Source organism: Schistocerca piceifrons, chromosome 7, assembly GCF_021461385.2.
Source record: "Schistocerca piceifrons isolate TAMUIC-IGC-003096 chromosome 7, iqSchPice1.1, whole genome shotgun sequence".
Classification (NCBI taxonomy): domain Eukaryota; kingdom Metazoa; phylum Arthropoda; class Insecta; order Orthoptera; family Acrididae; genus Schistocerca; species Schistocerca piceifrons.
In genome coordinates, this window is record NC_060144.1 from 389,528,120 (window position 1) to 389,544,548 (window position 16,429).

The following is a 16,429-nucleotide window of genomic DNA, read 5'->3' on the forward strand; positions in this document are numbered from 1 at the left end:
GTGTGTACCGTTTCATGTTGCAGTTACAGAACAAGGAAACCGCTAATTTGCACACAGCTTTGAAACTAAATCTGTAGTTTACAGCACTCCTCAGTATAACACTCCACTTGCAGCTTGAATAAAAACGTATAAACACCTTCATTCTGTCGAAAACATGGCTACAGAAACTGCGAAACACACAGCATCTCTATTCATTTCGAATTGAGAGTGAATCTTAAATAAATCATATGTCCTTAAATTATATAGAAAAATACGGTTCCAGATGCATTAATTTTAACCAATCAGCTTACACTTACCTCACAGAACTAGAAATGTGTAGTACATTCCCATTTCTTTCTCCAACAATTTTGCAAACACTTTGATTTCCGATTTTCTTCTCTTAAATTTCAGAATAGCTTAAGCCTTGTGCTGAGTTACTACTACAGTCCGGTGCAGCACACTGGAATCTTGAGGAAAACAGTAACAAACACACTTCGCTACCTACTAAAAATTTCGTCTTCATAGACAGTACTCACAACGTCTTCAACTGAATGAACTACGTCACTTTTCATGTTTTTACAGAAACAATCTTGTCTAGACCCATGGCTGGGGGAGTGTATCGTACCAGTAAAATGCCTGGCTGCACTGACGTTTTGGACTGGAAACTGGTATCACATGACCATATCCACCAAGCTTGAGAGAGCACCTGCTGTGCTTGTTCTCCCATTCCGAAAGTAGCTGCTCAGATGTGCGCTATACTTGCCTACTACCATATTGCTGGCTTATTCTCATTTCACTTGCTTTCTTTGTTATTTTTTGTTTGTTGTTTTATATTTGCTGATAGAATGTGCTTACTTTTATATAGTTATGCTGTTACAGAGATGAATGGAATAAGCAGGTTCAAGATTATGTAGGTTCCATTAATTATTCCGAGATGAAGAGGCTTTCATGGTAAAGAGTTTTTGAACTGAAGATACCAACAACAACAAAAACATTGCTATGATGATGATTGTCACTGTTTTTCTGCTATTCGTCGCCTCTTTCGTTAGTTTTAAAAAAGGAGAGTCATCATAGTGTAAATAAACAGTAAAGGTAGGATACCTAAACTCTTAAACAAGGGTTTGCAGGAGTTTCTAGGTTTACATCCTTTATGATTCTAATGATCGTTTTTTGGTATTCTGAAAACTCCTTTAGCTTCTACCAAATTATCCCAAAATACATCCCCACATTTGAAGTGGGAGAGGAATTAGGCATAATAGGTACTCTTAACTGATTTTTCACATGACATTTATATTTTAAATAACACTGAAGCTGGTGCCATATATATTTTCCTTCACAAACTCTGTAACATATTTAATAACTATATTTGTTCAGATGATTAGTCATACAATTAGATTTCAAATTGCCATGATACACTCACAGTCAGGATGTATATAGCAAGCTATTAAAAGTGGTCTCATCCTTCATGAACTAGGAACCATTGTAAATGAAAAACAATTGCTTACATGCTATACTTTCTTCTGTCAAAATGGTCTTTTTTGAATTAGTCTCTATGGAAACTATATTGTTTACCAACAGTATTCCTTTGCAATAGCAAACAGCCAGAGATAACACAGGAACATTGAATATGTGACTGAATCATATAGGTCACCACTCTCAATGATTTATAACATTAATTATATAGACATTTTACAGGAAAAATTCCTTATTCCAAAAGGAAACAAAACATGAGTGACTCATTATCACAAAGATGTGATGTATACCGCTTTTAGACTCAATAAATCTTAATAGTTCTAACTTTGCTGGTATGAATATGTCAATGAACTACCTTTACCGGTGATAAAAACGCCTAAAAAAATATGAGAGTTTTGTGTCATATGCCTAGCATTAACAGAGAAGTGTTTATGACATTTGAAGGTTGTATACTTGGTTTACATAAACAGTCATATGAAATTAAAGTAATGAATGCACATAGAGTAATAATTGCATTAAGATGTCTATATAAATTTGATGAGCACTGTTTAAGAGGCTCCAGAAAGCCCTACCTTTCCAATGTTAAAATAGCTCTTGTGAATTACATGTTTTCTCAGAAAGTATTTGAGTTAAAAAGTTGAAACTCTTGCAGGTTATTTATTGCACTATTGGCTACAACATAAGACAAGGGTTTTTAAAAATTTGATTTCAGTAGCTAGAGATTAAGTTTTTCTATTTTAATGAAAATTCACTCCTTTTTTGTGCCATTTTTTGTTTATGAATTCAACAATACACAGGTTTCTGAAAAACATGTGTTAAGTTATGCACAAGGGACTGTGTAACATTTCCTGAAAATCTGAAGCAAATTGGTTTGGTAGATCCTGAGAAAACACATACCTTTTTAGTGCATTCTGGGTCCATAGGATGAATTATCTTCATCTTCTTCAAACTCCTTCTCCAGCTTCCTCTTTGTCCTCCTCCTGTTTACCCTGGTTTGTATTTCTAGGCTACTTACACCCTGTCAGCAGCCCAAAGACAATCCTTGTCTCAAGAAGCATCGTTCGTACAATGTTGAAAGTTATTTTCATTCTGCATTTGGAAATACTTTGAACCTTACAACGTTAGCATCGTTGAAAGTAGCAACAGAATCATACACACCAAAGTCTAGTGTTTCTATTCCAACAAACACAGTTTTGGGTATTCTTGATCATATAACACTATTTCCACTTTAATTGGGGTTTAGAGTTTTTCCATGAATATACTTTTTCAACGGCTCAGGTGCTCCTAAGTCTCTGAAAATAGGTTATTGCATCATACAGACTATGTTCATGAGTGTATACTTCCCCAACTTAGCAAATCCTTGTATTTACACCAACTGTTTTCTCCTTTGGGACACAGGTAATGAAGGCACATTCATCGGTCGAAAAAGTATGAAAAAAATAACCCAAACAGCCTTCTTCATTTCATGGACACTGTGTGTGTTTTACCTATTAGTCATTCCATAATAGGCCTGTATTTTTTCAGTTACACTGTCAATTAACCTTCCCTTTCCACCCAAACACTTACCATCACTGAGTTTTTGTTTTTTATACAAAACCCTCAGTTGCCAAAGTCTTGATCCCATTAGTTTATGTACATGTCCAATACACTCAAATTTCAGAACTACAACAGCATCGCCATGGGGCTTCAGTTCTTGAACATGTTTGAAACTTTTTGAATAACAGTCACCAAAGTAATTCACGTATTGCACTTTATCACATGCAACAGAACGTTGAAATATACTAGCAACACCTGCCACTTCCATTCATCCACTACTGCCACTTTCGTTAGCTGTGCAATTATTTTCATGAGTACCGTTATTTGTTTGTGGACACCTACAATATTTAGATATTATTGCTACATCTAAAACTTTCTCTATATACATACTGGTGGCAGATACTACTCCATGAAGAGATGTGTGTCACCGTTTATGCCAGGTACCATCGAATGGTGCAGTCAAGTGTCTATTACCACTCTTCTTTATTACTGCCTCTTCCAAGCTTTCATTATAGGGTATATACAGACATCTACTTTAGACCCTATAAATCTACTATAATTCGTAAACTTGATTGGGGAATTTGGAAGATTCATCATGCCACAGAAGACTACATCTGCAATAGCACCCTTATCAACTGTATGCAAGGCATAAACAAATCTAGTGCTGTGTTCAACAATTTTCTTCATTTGGAGTTACTACAACACTGTCCCAAAAGGTGGTCATGTATGAACACTTACCACAATTCAGTTCCATTTCACTAGCAAGTTCTACATGATTTTTTACTGAAAGTTCCAGACTGACTTCACTAACAGTCAATACACCTTAAACAGTTTGCAAAAATTCCGTTGAGAGCTGAAATACGAAATATTTCATTTACATCCGATTTACTAACTGAACCAAACTTCCTCTGTGAAGTAGTTTCTTTCTCATTTTTATTGCAATGGGCAGGTGTACCAGCAAGGCTGGTTTCACACACTTAGTTATCGTTTTCATTGTTTACGGTGTGGAAACGTGGGAGTAGTCAGTGATGTGTGCTTCGTTTACTCCATGCAAGTGCAGTGGACGTTAGTGATAAGTTCCTACTCTTTGACTGTTAGCTGAGTTAGCCATTCTTTTCCGAGTTGGAAAAATAAAGTATTTTGTGCAAAGCTGTATGTGGGTTTAATTTATCGCCTACAATGGTAATAATAACTATCTTCAGAGGATTTCTAGTTACTTTACGTTTACCCGTGATTATCATTCAATAAAACAAAGACTTCAATGAAGAGAATTCAATACGAGTATTGAGAGGTTCCATGCCCTCTTTTGCATGTCTCCTCTCATTTTCATCAATTTTATTAATGTCCTATGTCATTGCATGGTAGTAACAGACCGAATAAGGCTATTGTAATGAGAGTATTTGATCTGAGAGCTCAAAAAATACTTTTCACTTGATTCCTAAACATGTTGTTTTACTTCCCTGGGTGGCCTGTGAGAGGCGAGCATCGGAGGACACGGCACACTGCGTTTCCGGTTGGGGGCTGCACTTCCCTGAATTCTGTGGGGTTCGTACAATAGGCTTAAGCGCCTGGTGGAACGACTGACTCGGTCGAGTTTCGCCTATTGTATGCAGGGCGACACGACCTGCGAGACGTCTGAGTGTCGCCGCAGTTTATGTGTTTACCATTCCAGCGCGTCCGGAAAGAAGATTCCTGGCACCGACTGACTGCATTGTCCCCTTGATTCTGAGAATACTTGAGGTATGTGCCCTGTTGATTGCGACTGTCTGGTGCCCGATGGCCGGTGGTCTAGGCAGGTTGTTTTCGTAGCCGATCAAACGGGAAGTTCAGTGCCCTCAGCTGAATAGCAGAAGCATGATTGGTCAACTTGAACTGAGGGTAGTAGACGTCATAAAGCCCTGCTCGAAATTGGACGGAACGGTCGCTATTGGCGTGAATGATGTTCTGAGACAGCGTGGGGGAATTTTGGAATCAGAACCGAATGCTAATTCGCAGTTTTCGAGGAGAGTAGGGAATAGAGCATTGTTGGCTTCGGTCTTGCATTGCATGGGCAGGGATTCGGGATCTGATCTTCCTTGGAGTCGGACGGTCTTGCGACTTGGTCGCTCGTTTTCGGAAGAGCTTAGAATTCTCGGACAGCCTTCGCGGCCAGGGGTTGACATAGAGTTGCTGCACAGCAGAAGTCGGCGCCTACATCATCAGGACGCTGCCTACCGACAACGTGCTGCAGCTTTCAGTACTGGTACAGTATTTTGCGGCTCCGGCATTTTAGGACCTTATCAATTTTATATGGAATACCTCAGTAGCACGCGCGCTCGCTTTGCTGCAAGTCCACCTTGCTTGTTTCTCCATGTGATACCATTTGAGCTCTCACTACTAATTGAGATATTGCTATATAGTTGGGAGATTAATATTTGATTCATTAGGACCTCCAGTCATTATTGTCAATCTATTGCATCACAGAGAGTAAGACCCTCTTGATCTATAGCCAACTCTTATAATAATAATACTTCAGTATACCCTATCCTTTAACCTACTGTGTGTGTCGACAATCATGTGCATTTATGTTTTGATGTATAATAAATCTCATTGTAATATTTAATCCGCATACCATTTAGTAGACATATGCAGAATCCCATTTCCTGTTGTTTATTATGATAAAGTTCTCTTTTTTGAGTAGATTACGATTTTTGTTAAATTATTGTGAATGTGCACTCCTTATTTTACCAACTAGCAGGGTCCACCATCATTTCCTTCCGTTACCAATGTGCGCATAATTAATTAGCTGGTAGATACGGAGGAGGTCGAGTGCATGTCTCGTTCTCATGCAAGATTCGTCTGAATTAAAGAGGTACAAACTCTTCTCCACCCCGGCGCCTCGCAATATTTTCAGGATTACAGAAGAGTAGTAAACATGAAACACACGACAATCGAGCGAGCGATATATACCGAACTATCACAGGTTAGCCACAACACTTATTTTGTAACACTTATTTTCTCTTACATCACTAAAACGTACATGATGAGCATGCAGATTCATGAATACAACATTTGACAGTAGTTTAACAGCGCCATAGCTGGTCACACTCACGAAAACACATTTCAAAAATACACACATAAAAAAGTTTTGCATCACCCCAGTTCCCAGAACTCCTGAAGATAGGCGTTGACTGTGGATATTGTGTCGCAGACACAGTCCCTTTGATTGTTCAGAGATGTCACTATACCCAGCCAAGATGTAAACAACCATTTGTGAGCAACACGTATAAGATGGAGGGAGTCCTACGGCCGATTAGTTCCAGCCATTCCACCAGGAAGGAGATACACTGCTTGTGTTATCTGTAAATCAACCATTCCTAGACGGTTAGTACCTCGGTTCGATCGCGATCGAATTGCTACCTTGTGCCAGGAAAGGCTCTCAACAACAAAAGTGTCCAGGCGTCTTGGAGTGAACCAAAGCGATGTTGTTTGGACATGGAGGAGACACAGAGAGACAGGAACTGTCGATGACATGCCACGTTCAGGCCGCCCAAGGGCTACCACTGCAGTGGATGACTGCTACCTACGGTTTATGGCTCGGATGAACTCTGATGGCAACGCCACCATGTTGAATAATGCTCATCGCACAACCACAGGATGTCATGTTACGACTCAAACTGATCGCAATAGACTGCATGATGTGCAACTTCACTCCTGACGTCCAAGCGATATCCAGCTTTGCAACGACGACACCATGCAGCATGGTACAGATGGGCACATCGATATGCCGAATGGACCGCTTAGGATTGACACCAGGTTCTCTTCACTGATGAATGTTGGATATGCCTTCAACCAGACAATCGTCGGAGACGTGTTTGGAGGCAACGCGGTCAGGCTGAACGCTTAGACACATTGTCCAGCAAGGTGGAGGTTCCTGGCTGTTTTGGGAGTAGCATTATATGGGGCCGACGTATGGCACTGGGGGTTTTGGAAAGCGCTGTAAAGGCTATACGATACGTGAATGCCATCCTCCAACCGATAGTGCAACCATATCGGCAGCATATTGGCGAGGCATTGGTCTTCATGGATGACAATTCGCGCCCCCCTCCCCCCCTTCGCACATCTTGTGAATGGCTTCCTTCAGGATAACTACATCGCTCGACTAGAGTGGCCAGCATGTTCTTTAGACATGAACCCTATTGAACATGCCTGGTAAAGATCGAAAAGAGCTGTTTATGGGTGTGACCCACCAACCACTCTGAGAGATCTATGTCGAATCGCCGTTGAGAAGTGGGACAATCTGGACCAACAGTGCCTTGATGAACTTGTGGATAATATGCCATGACAAATACAGGCATGCACCAATGCAAGAGGACGTGCTACTGGGTATTAGAGGTACCGGTGTATACAGCAGTCTGGACCACCACCTCTGAAGTTCTGGCTGTTTGGTGGTACAACATGCAATGTGTGGTTTTTATGAACAATAAAAAGGGTGGAAATAATGTTTATGTTGATCTCTATTCCAATTTTTTGCACAGGTTCTGGAACTCTCGGAACCAAAGTGATGCAAAACTTTTTTTTAAGTGTATATTTTAAAAATAGTCATAGTCTTCTGAGCTGAATAAATTATATATCAACTGAAAGGTGATAGTCCGTAGATTTTTATTATGCAAAAAAGTAAAAATTGAATTTTGTATGATTTTGAACATTTCCAGAGCCCCTTAATCTTCAATATACGTGCACAACATGGTTTCATACATGTGTTACAGAAATAGTAATAACACACTTTCCTTATGTCAGGAAAAAGTTCTTAAGCACAATTGAAATGTAATTAGCATCATATTTTTCCCTTTAATATCAATCAGCCATATTAGTAGACTCGCTAATTTGTTCAGTGCCTATGGATGACTGAGGGATCAAAATGAGGAAAAGTACACGAATTTTATATCTATGATTATACAGTCACATTCCACTTGAACATAGAGTTCCATATCAGCTGATCATCTGTCATTGTAGACAGGTGTATACAGCACAGAATACAAAAATATCATAAGTGCAAGGCTCATATTACGAAATGGAAACAGAGAATGATGGCAGTACTGGCGTGGCAGTGAAGTTTGAACACTAGAAATATGGTGCAGAAATCCTTATTATTTCTCTTCAGAATATGAGTATTAGATGATAATATTTTTCATTTATACTTTGTGGGTGGGTCTGGAACCTTATGGTAAAGAGTATTTACTTATAAACTCAAATATTGTAATTTTGACCGTGTGGCTGTTATCTAGTGGAAATAATGTTCCTGATTACAACCTCCTTGTGCATAATGCTTTCTTTGAATTGCAGTGTAAATATGTTGTTTCTACTGTGCTTAATTTTTGTGCTCATTGTTAATATTGGGTTAGGTAAATGACTGCATATATGTTTTTGTTTCACATGAAATAGTAACTGTTTTCACTTCATGGTATTCTGAGGACTCATGTTTATTTGTATATGGTGCCTGTTCTCTCAGACATGTCCAAAAGAACATACACATTTTGATCCTGTAGCCATTATGAATCAAGAGAAGAGACAAAGGAATTAATGATATTAGTTGCATGTGCACATTTATTTAAATCATTGGAGAAAGTTAAAACTTTGTGCCATACTGGGATTTGAACCTGGATCTCCTGCTTACTAGGCAGATATGCCAACCACTGCACCATCTGGACACGGTGGTCATCGCAACTGCAAGGACCACTCTAGCATCCCTCCTGTCAGCCCTTTGCCCATTATCCTCATTATTCAAAGCATTTTGCTGATTCCTATAAGAGCTCGAGCGTGGTGTGCATCTGCAAAGAAGTGATCAATTGGTTGTCCTCACCACAAGTCCAAAAGAACAGACACCACATATAAAATACTGTGATGAAAACAACTTATGTTAACTATAAAACGAAAAATAAACATGGAACACTACAAATGAGCCAATAAGAATGCGAGATGATGGACTGATTAAAACCTTGAATAAAGAAAGTACTGCCAACTCAAATACGGTCACCATTTTGGACCCAGGAGGCTTAGGCAGCCCTTTGGGCAGAATTATTAAATTTTCGGTTGTATGGCAGTGAAAGGGATATATGTGCATATAGTATCTTAGTCCATAAAGTAAACAATGCACTACAGTTTCTAATTTTTTTCTGGTTTCTACTAGACGTATAAGGTGAATAAAATGATGACTTCTGTAAATCCATCACGCAAATCATGGCATTTTATAATATGGATAAAACTTTCTTGCACTTACTTTTTAATAAGGAATATATGCTCCAGATATAATGGCATTATATATGATGTCTAAACAGTGTGTTTGAGAGAGATAGTTGTGAACTGCAGATCATACTGAAGCACAAACATATATTTCTCTTTATTTCTTAACATCTTTAATGTTTCTGTTAGTTTTGTAGTTTATGATTCCCTTTACATTTATATAATTGTGAAAAAATATGGGAAATAAAGTATCAGCTTAGTAATTGTCTCTTAAAAGAACTTTACAATATTTCTCATGCCCATACGTTTACTGGCATATTTTACAGTGATGTTCATCTCTGGGTGGTGCTTATACTTCCTCAAAAGTATATAAACTCTTTTGTCAAAAATTTATGTATAGTTTTCTCTGTGACAGTGTGACGAGACAGACTAGTACAAGGGTGTTCCTTGGCAGCTTTGACTGCATCTTAATTCAGTATTCGAAGCAACTTCAATCAGAAACTTTGTTTTTCATTGATATGGAAAACGTTTTCTGGTATCTGAATAATGTTTAACGCTGGTTCTGATATACCTTCTAATCTGTCATCAGTCACGTAATTTTGAGTTCAGTTAATCAGCAAATTCTTTCTCATTTGGATTGTTTGCTTCCTGAAAGTGGTTCACAGCACATGTCACATAACATGTATTTCTGCTTAACTTGTTTTACCTATCTCCCAGCTAGTTAATTGTAAGACTGTTCTTCCTCATGTGGAATGTCATCTATGTTCCGTGGGCCCAAATTTGCTGTTAAAGGCATGGTTGCATCGTTGTTGCTTTGTGACTCATCACAAGTATGCCTGCATTCTAGGTAGTCGATTAGGACCTAAGCATTTTCTGTCTGATAACTGCAATAGTGGCTGGGACTAAAATATTGTAACAGAATGAAAATCACAGAATTGTCTTAAAACTGAAGGAATCTGGAAACGGATTATATAATCGAACTATGCTGTGATGTCTCTCTAGGGCATCTCATGAAAGCCAGCACAATAAAAAAAGGAGATAGCTTTTTCATTCAAACGTTAATTCTGATTATTAACTGGTGGTTGTTGCCAGAACTTCAACTATTTTCCAAGTACTCCTTTCCCAAATTTTTAAATTCTCAAGCGGTGTAGTGACACTCAAGGTAAACTGCAGAGCATCATTGTATTTGCCTTTAACAGTTCTATACACTACAGTTTTTTTCATTCCTCTGGGTCATTATTTTAAACCACCTAAAAATATGCAGTTTACACAGTAGATCATTGAAGTACATTTTGTTCCACTACATACTTAATTGCACATTGTTTTAAACCACCAGAAAATATAGAGTTGACACGGTAGATCCTTGAAGTACATCTTGTTCCACTACATACTTAATTGCTAATGAAATTTAAAAGCACTTAATCCAGACCAACTTTCATTTTGTCATAATGACCTGATCTTATTACATTTCTTCATAGGTTCCAAGCAATCTTCAATTTTTGTCCTTGTCAAAACCACACAGTTTCACAATAGGCTCAATGGAGACAGTTGGAAGTGCTGAAGTATTGTCTTCAACGACTTGCTTTGAAATCATAATGTCACCAGAAATCGTTAAATGGCTTTTAGATTCTTCAGAGTAAGAGCTACATCAGGCATAAAATGTAGTTTCTTGACACCATCCTTAAGGTAAATCTCATATTGATCAGGTGTAAAATGAAGCTAATAAATGAAAATAGATATTAAAATGTAATATGACATGGAATTTAAAGCTCCTACTTAACTGTAGTACAAATTAAGTAAACCTAAGAAGACAGTGCAGCAAACGAAGAGAACAGGAACGAAAGTGAAAAAAATGGTGTTTATATGGATCGATCTTGTGAACACTGAATTTGTACTACAGGACACTGCCAATTATGTTACAAGTGTTCACGCATGTTTGGTACTATTTAATGTAATATATCAGTTCATTGTTATGTAATCCACAACAAGAGAGCTGTTTTTTATTGTAAATAGTCTAGCAGACTTGTATGGTAATGTATCTTTCCTTTCAAATCGATGCAGCCATATTTTGCTCGTTTCAGCAGTCGATCCGCCTTGTGAAATTCGGAAAAATCGGCTACTACGCTCTGCCCTTTAACAGCAGTTTACTGCACAACACTGTGGTGTTCTTCGCCACAGAAAATTTGACACATTTCATTAAGCTCTTAATTTAATATAAAATGGGTCTGTATGTTTCACATACCCCTATATGCTGAGATAACCGCTAAGTAGAGCAATTATCCCACTTATTCTCATGAACTTCTTGGATTCACAATGACTGCCTTTACTATCTAACATTCAACTGACCACTGACAGCTCTCAATTGTCGACGATCCACACATAGAAGATAATCACTGCTTTTTTTATTCGGGCTTTAAGCAGCCAGTAGACGATCAAACCTGCTTGACAAGCATATCAGGAATGATGAGAAATGTGACTGTGATTCATGAGATTCAAGAGGCTTTACCACGAACCCATGGTTTTTGGGGCTATGGGTTGATGGATATGCTTGATTGGTCAGTCACCCTCCAGCTAACCATACAGCATCGACCATATGTGTTTGTTGATGTTTATACCCGTGTTTATACTTTTTGAAGGCGATTTATGAATAGTTTCCAAAATGTCTTTCGTGATTGAACTCGAATATACTTTACAGTTTATTCCTGCATGCAGATCATTTCTGAGCTGTAAAAGATACATGGCAATGAATACACAGTCAAAAATAAAAGGGCTACAGCCATCAGAAAAATGAAAGAAATGGTAGTGGAAGAGCTCCATATTGCTCCTCCAAAGCAATTTGACTGTCGCACTTTTGTTATCAACACTAGCAAAGATAAACTCCATACCACAAATTATTCATACAACACTCAAAATAAATAACACAAAGAATTTCAAATAAAACACTGCATTGTACCAATGAGCCTCTGGAAAGAACAAAGATCAAATTGAGTTTCTATCTCTATTGATGTAGCACCTTCTTCTCAATTCAAGGCCGAAATAACTCCAATAAGTCATCAAAAGCATGACTGTCAATTCACAGGAAGTTCCTATAATCGCTGGGTTCTGTGGATAACGTCTCAGACAGCAAATTTTTGTGGGTGTACTTCTCTCACAATTTCACTCATTCCTTGGTTCATCAGTGTCTTCTTCTTTTCATTCATAAAAATGCTAAATCCAATGTAATAGAACCTGTATCTACACCAGTAAGCATTTTCAACTTACAAATGAGAATTTGATAGCAGTAAACTCGAATTTCAAGTGAACTTTTTATTAAATTTCGGTTGTTGCATCTAATGAGCTATGGCAGTGCAGCCAAGACCAGCTTATCAGCACTCCAAGCTGTGGGAAAGAATTGACAGTCTGCATGAATATTGTGCTTGTCAAGCACATGCTCCACGAACAGAGAGTTTGTCAAGCAGATATGATCGTCTATGGGCGGCCTTAGGATTGATAAACCTACAGGGGCGTGGCAGTGAACCAAGGGAGTGTTACAAGAACTTCCTAAAGGTATGAGGATATTCCAACGTGAGTAAAAAGATGGGTTTTCACAGGTATGAATTGCTTACACATGGATCCCCCCAATCACCACTCACTTCAGTCAACTTACACTTGGAAGCATCCGACATGCACACTATCATGCCAGTTTATGTGTGAGTTACAAAAACTGAAAGGCGTTCTATTTTCCTGCACAATGTCGTTTTCCCTACCGTTGCCTATGAGTTTCAACAACTGCTGATCGTTAGATATGTTCTCATCCTGCTCTGCCTCGTTTATATACGAGGAAAGTTGGTGTCATGCCAAAATAATGGGCTTCAGGCCAATTCACATGGGCCATCACAGAACCAAAACTTCAATGTGTTTTCACCATTGTCCGTCACCTCATGGAACATCAAGTCAGTTCAAGTCTCTTGATGTCAATTCATGTAGCTGCTCTCAACTAATTTTTCGCGGGAATTCCGATCTTTGCAATGTTATTTTCAACTGTCTTCACGCACAAAGTGCAGCTTGCAGGAACACTTTGTATATTAGAGAAGGAAGACAGAAGTGCAAAACAGCCCAAAAAGAATGTGGGCCGTAAACATGTCATTATGTAGTACAGAAGGGGAAATTCACACACTATACAAAAAGCTTGACAAAGGGAAATCTGTATTTTATAAGTACTTTAGAAACTCGAAGCACCAGTTGTTTCCTTTTTAAGTCAAGTCCCAGTCAGAATTACTATAAAGAGTACAGTGTTATGAGCTGCCATCACATCCTGTGAAAAGTTAGTTTGTGTAAGATTAAGTTTAGTTGCCAGTCCTGTGCAAAGTTGTGTGCAGTAGTCGCGATACCTATCCCTTCAAGAGTTACAGAGTTTTTTTTACATCTTGTGTTTGGCTTTTAATAGTTCAGATGTCTTATTCGTACTGTGATTAGCTAGTAAGACAACATAAATATTGACTACCGATGCTTGCAAAACTGTTTCACACATAACCCAGAGGGCTACTTAAAAATAAATAAGCCTGGCTCAAACATATACTTAAACAAACAACTCAAATACATTATTTGATGTATACTTCAGAAAAAAGCGTTATTCTACTGTTGCACTGCCTGAAGGCTTCAGTCCATTTCTTTATGAAACATCACAAATACTAGACAACATGCAAATTAATTCCACTTACTAACCAATCTGATTCTCTCCAAAGAACTTTTTTCACTTCAGGTTGCAGCCATATTGCTGTTCATCTGATTGTTAAATGTTAAATATGGTACTGGTATATACAAAAATTAACTTTATGAATGTAGTAGAAGGCAAATAATTTAGTACGCTCATGTCATACGATTCAGATGCTGCCTCAGTGCTTGAATTAATCTTTCGTCATTTATTATAAAAATACATCTTTTAACAAAAGAAATGATGGAACAAAACAAGTTATAACATATAATGAACAGTAAACAATTGATGTCAACCACGAAAACCACGAGGAAGCGAAATGTGGAGATGTGCATATGGATATGTATCGTGTGGACATGAGCTTTGGGGTCACATGATCAACAATGAACAGATAATGTCAATGGTCAAAACTTTCTTCCTGAGAAAGCTGGTCAATGCTATGAAGTAACGTGACATGACAGGATGGCCAGTGAGGATGCTGGCATTTGAAATGCATTTCAGAATGTTTCAACTGGATGTGATATGACATGATATGACGGCCAGTGTGAACTGGTTTGTCTTCAAATAAGTAAATAAATACCTTCTAAAGTTGTAAAATGTGATAGGAACATCTTTCTAGCATTCAGCAACTCTTAATAATCACTTGTTTGTAACAGAGTAATACAGCTTCGCTTGAAATGACGAAATGGATCAAAAAGTATTGTAATGGAGAGTGTGAACTAACTGATCATATTACTATCGAACAGTCAGAGCTGTGAAGGAATTTTTTATTTCAGTATAATGATGAAAAAAATTCTTTTTCGCTTTAGACACAATTAGTTTAGTTTCAATTTTCGTTCCATAGACCCAAAAATTATATGATTTTCGTGGATGTGGAACAAGTCAGAAAGTTAACATAAAATACATAATACATCTGAATGTAATACTCACTTCCCTGATCACTCTTCATGGGATTGTCAAAATTTGTGAACACATTACAGTAAACTTCCATTGCTAATATTTACAGGATTAAAATGCTGTCAGAATGAAATACAGTCATTGACTGTAAATATTACAGTAAACAGGAAATTTATTTGTTGCTTTACAGATTTAAGACTGGTCGTGACCCCCATTAAAAGTATATAAAAATACAACAGCGTTTGTATTTGCACTATCATTGAGTAATGACTGTTCTGCACCATTGTACAAAGTTTTACTGCAACATATATTTGATCTGTTGTCACAGTTGGAAACTGATGAGCCACAAATAGATGTAGGAGTAGACAACACAACAAACTTTCAAAAAGTGTTTGAAAAGTAAAAAGTCAGGAAAAGTTGTGAACAGGAAGAAAGTTTTATTGTTAGGTAGTTCACATGGCAGAGCTGCTGGCCAACTGTTGCAGGATGAACTAGTCAGGTTACCATGTCACAAGTTTTTTTAAATCTGGTGCAATCTGAGTCAGGTGACAGAGGATGTAGGTTCACACTGCAAAGACTTCACAAAGGAAGACACCATGGTAATAGTGCGTGGGGCAGGCAACAGTACAGATAGGAATCCTAATTATTCAATTGAGAGTGACCTGATAAAGATAGCTTCAGCAACGAGACATACTGGTGTTGGGCTTGTGTCTGTTCTGAGGCACCATGGCCAGCCTCATTTAAACTCTTCTGTTAGGAGAGTTAATTTAGAAGTGGAATGGCTGCTTGTGTCAGATATGGGTCTCATATAGGTGTGGTTCCTGTTGAGTCTATCAGCAGGTGGGACTATATTAGGCATGACCTCCAACTCAACAGGGAAGGGAAGGGAAAATTGTCTGGGCTAGTATCAAATAACTTAAGAGGGGGGCACTATCACAAGTGATAAAGTACCAGTGGTTACAAGTGACAGATCAGCAGTTTTTTAAGGGAAGGGAGGGCAGCAACAAAAGATGTTCAGAGACAAGCTGAAAATAACATTCACATTGATAAAACAGGCAGCCAGAAAGCAAATTTTAATGTACACAATTCATGCAGACAGCCTGCGATTGAAACTAGAGATACTCAAAGATTAACAGGAAAATTCGGTTCATCCAGTTGTAATTCAGCCAATGCACAAAATCACTTTTCATTATTGCATCATTATATCTGAGTACAAAGGGGTAAGCTTAATGAATTGCTTATTTGTGTTGAAGAATTAGAGTTGAGCAAAGTAGTTGATATAATCTGTCTCTCTGATCATCATATGACCACTGGTACAGATATGTTAAATGTTACAGTATTCAAATTAGCTTCCTAATTCTGTAGAGTAAATATGGAGAAAAGAGGAGTTGCCACATCTGTCAGAAACTGTTTTGATTTCAAGAATATTGATGTTAATAAATTTTGCTCAGAGCAGCACATAGAAGCTTGTGCAACAGTAGTAGTATTTCATAATAAGTCCTTTATAACAGTAGGTATATGCAGATCACCTTCAGGAAATTTTAACCTCTTCATAAAAAAAATCTTGAAGCTCTGCTGTTCCATCTCATGGTAAAGAACAAGGAAATAGTGGTTGCTGGTGATTTTAAT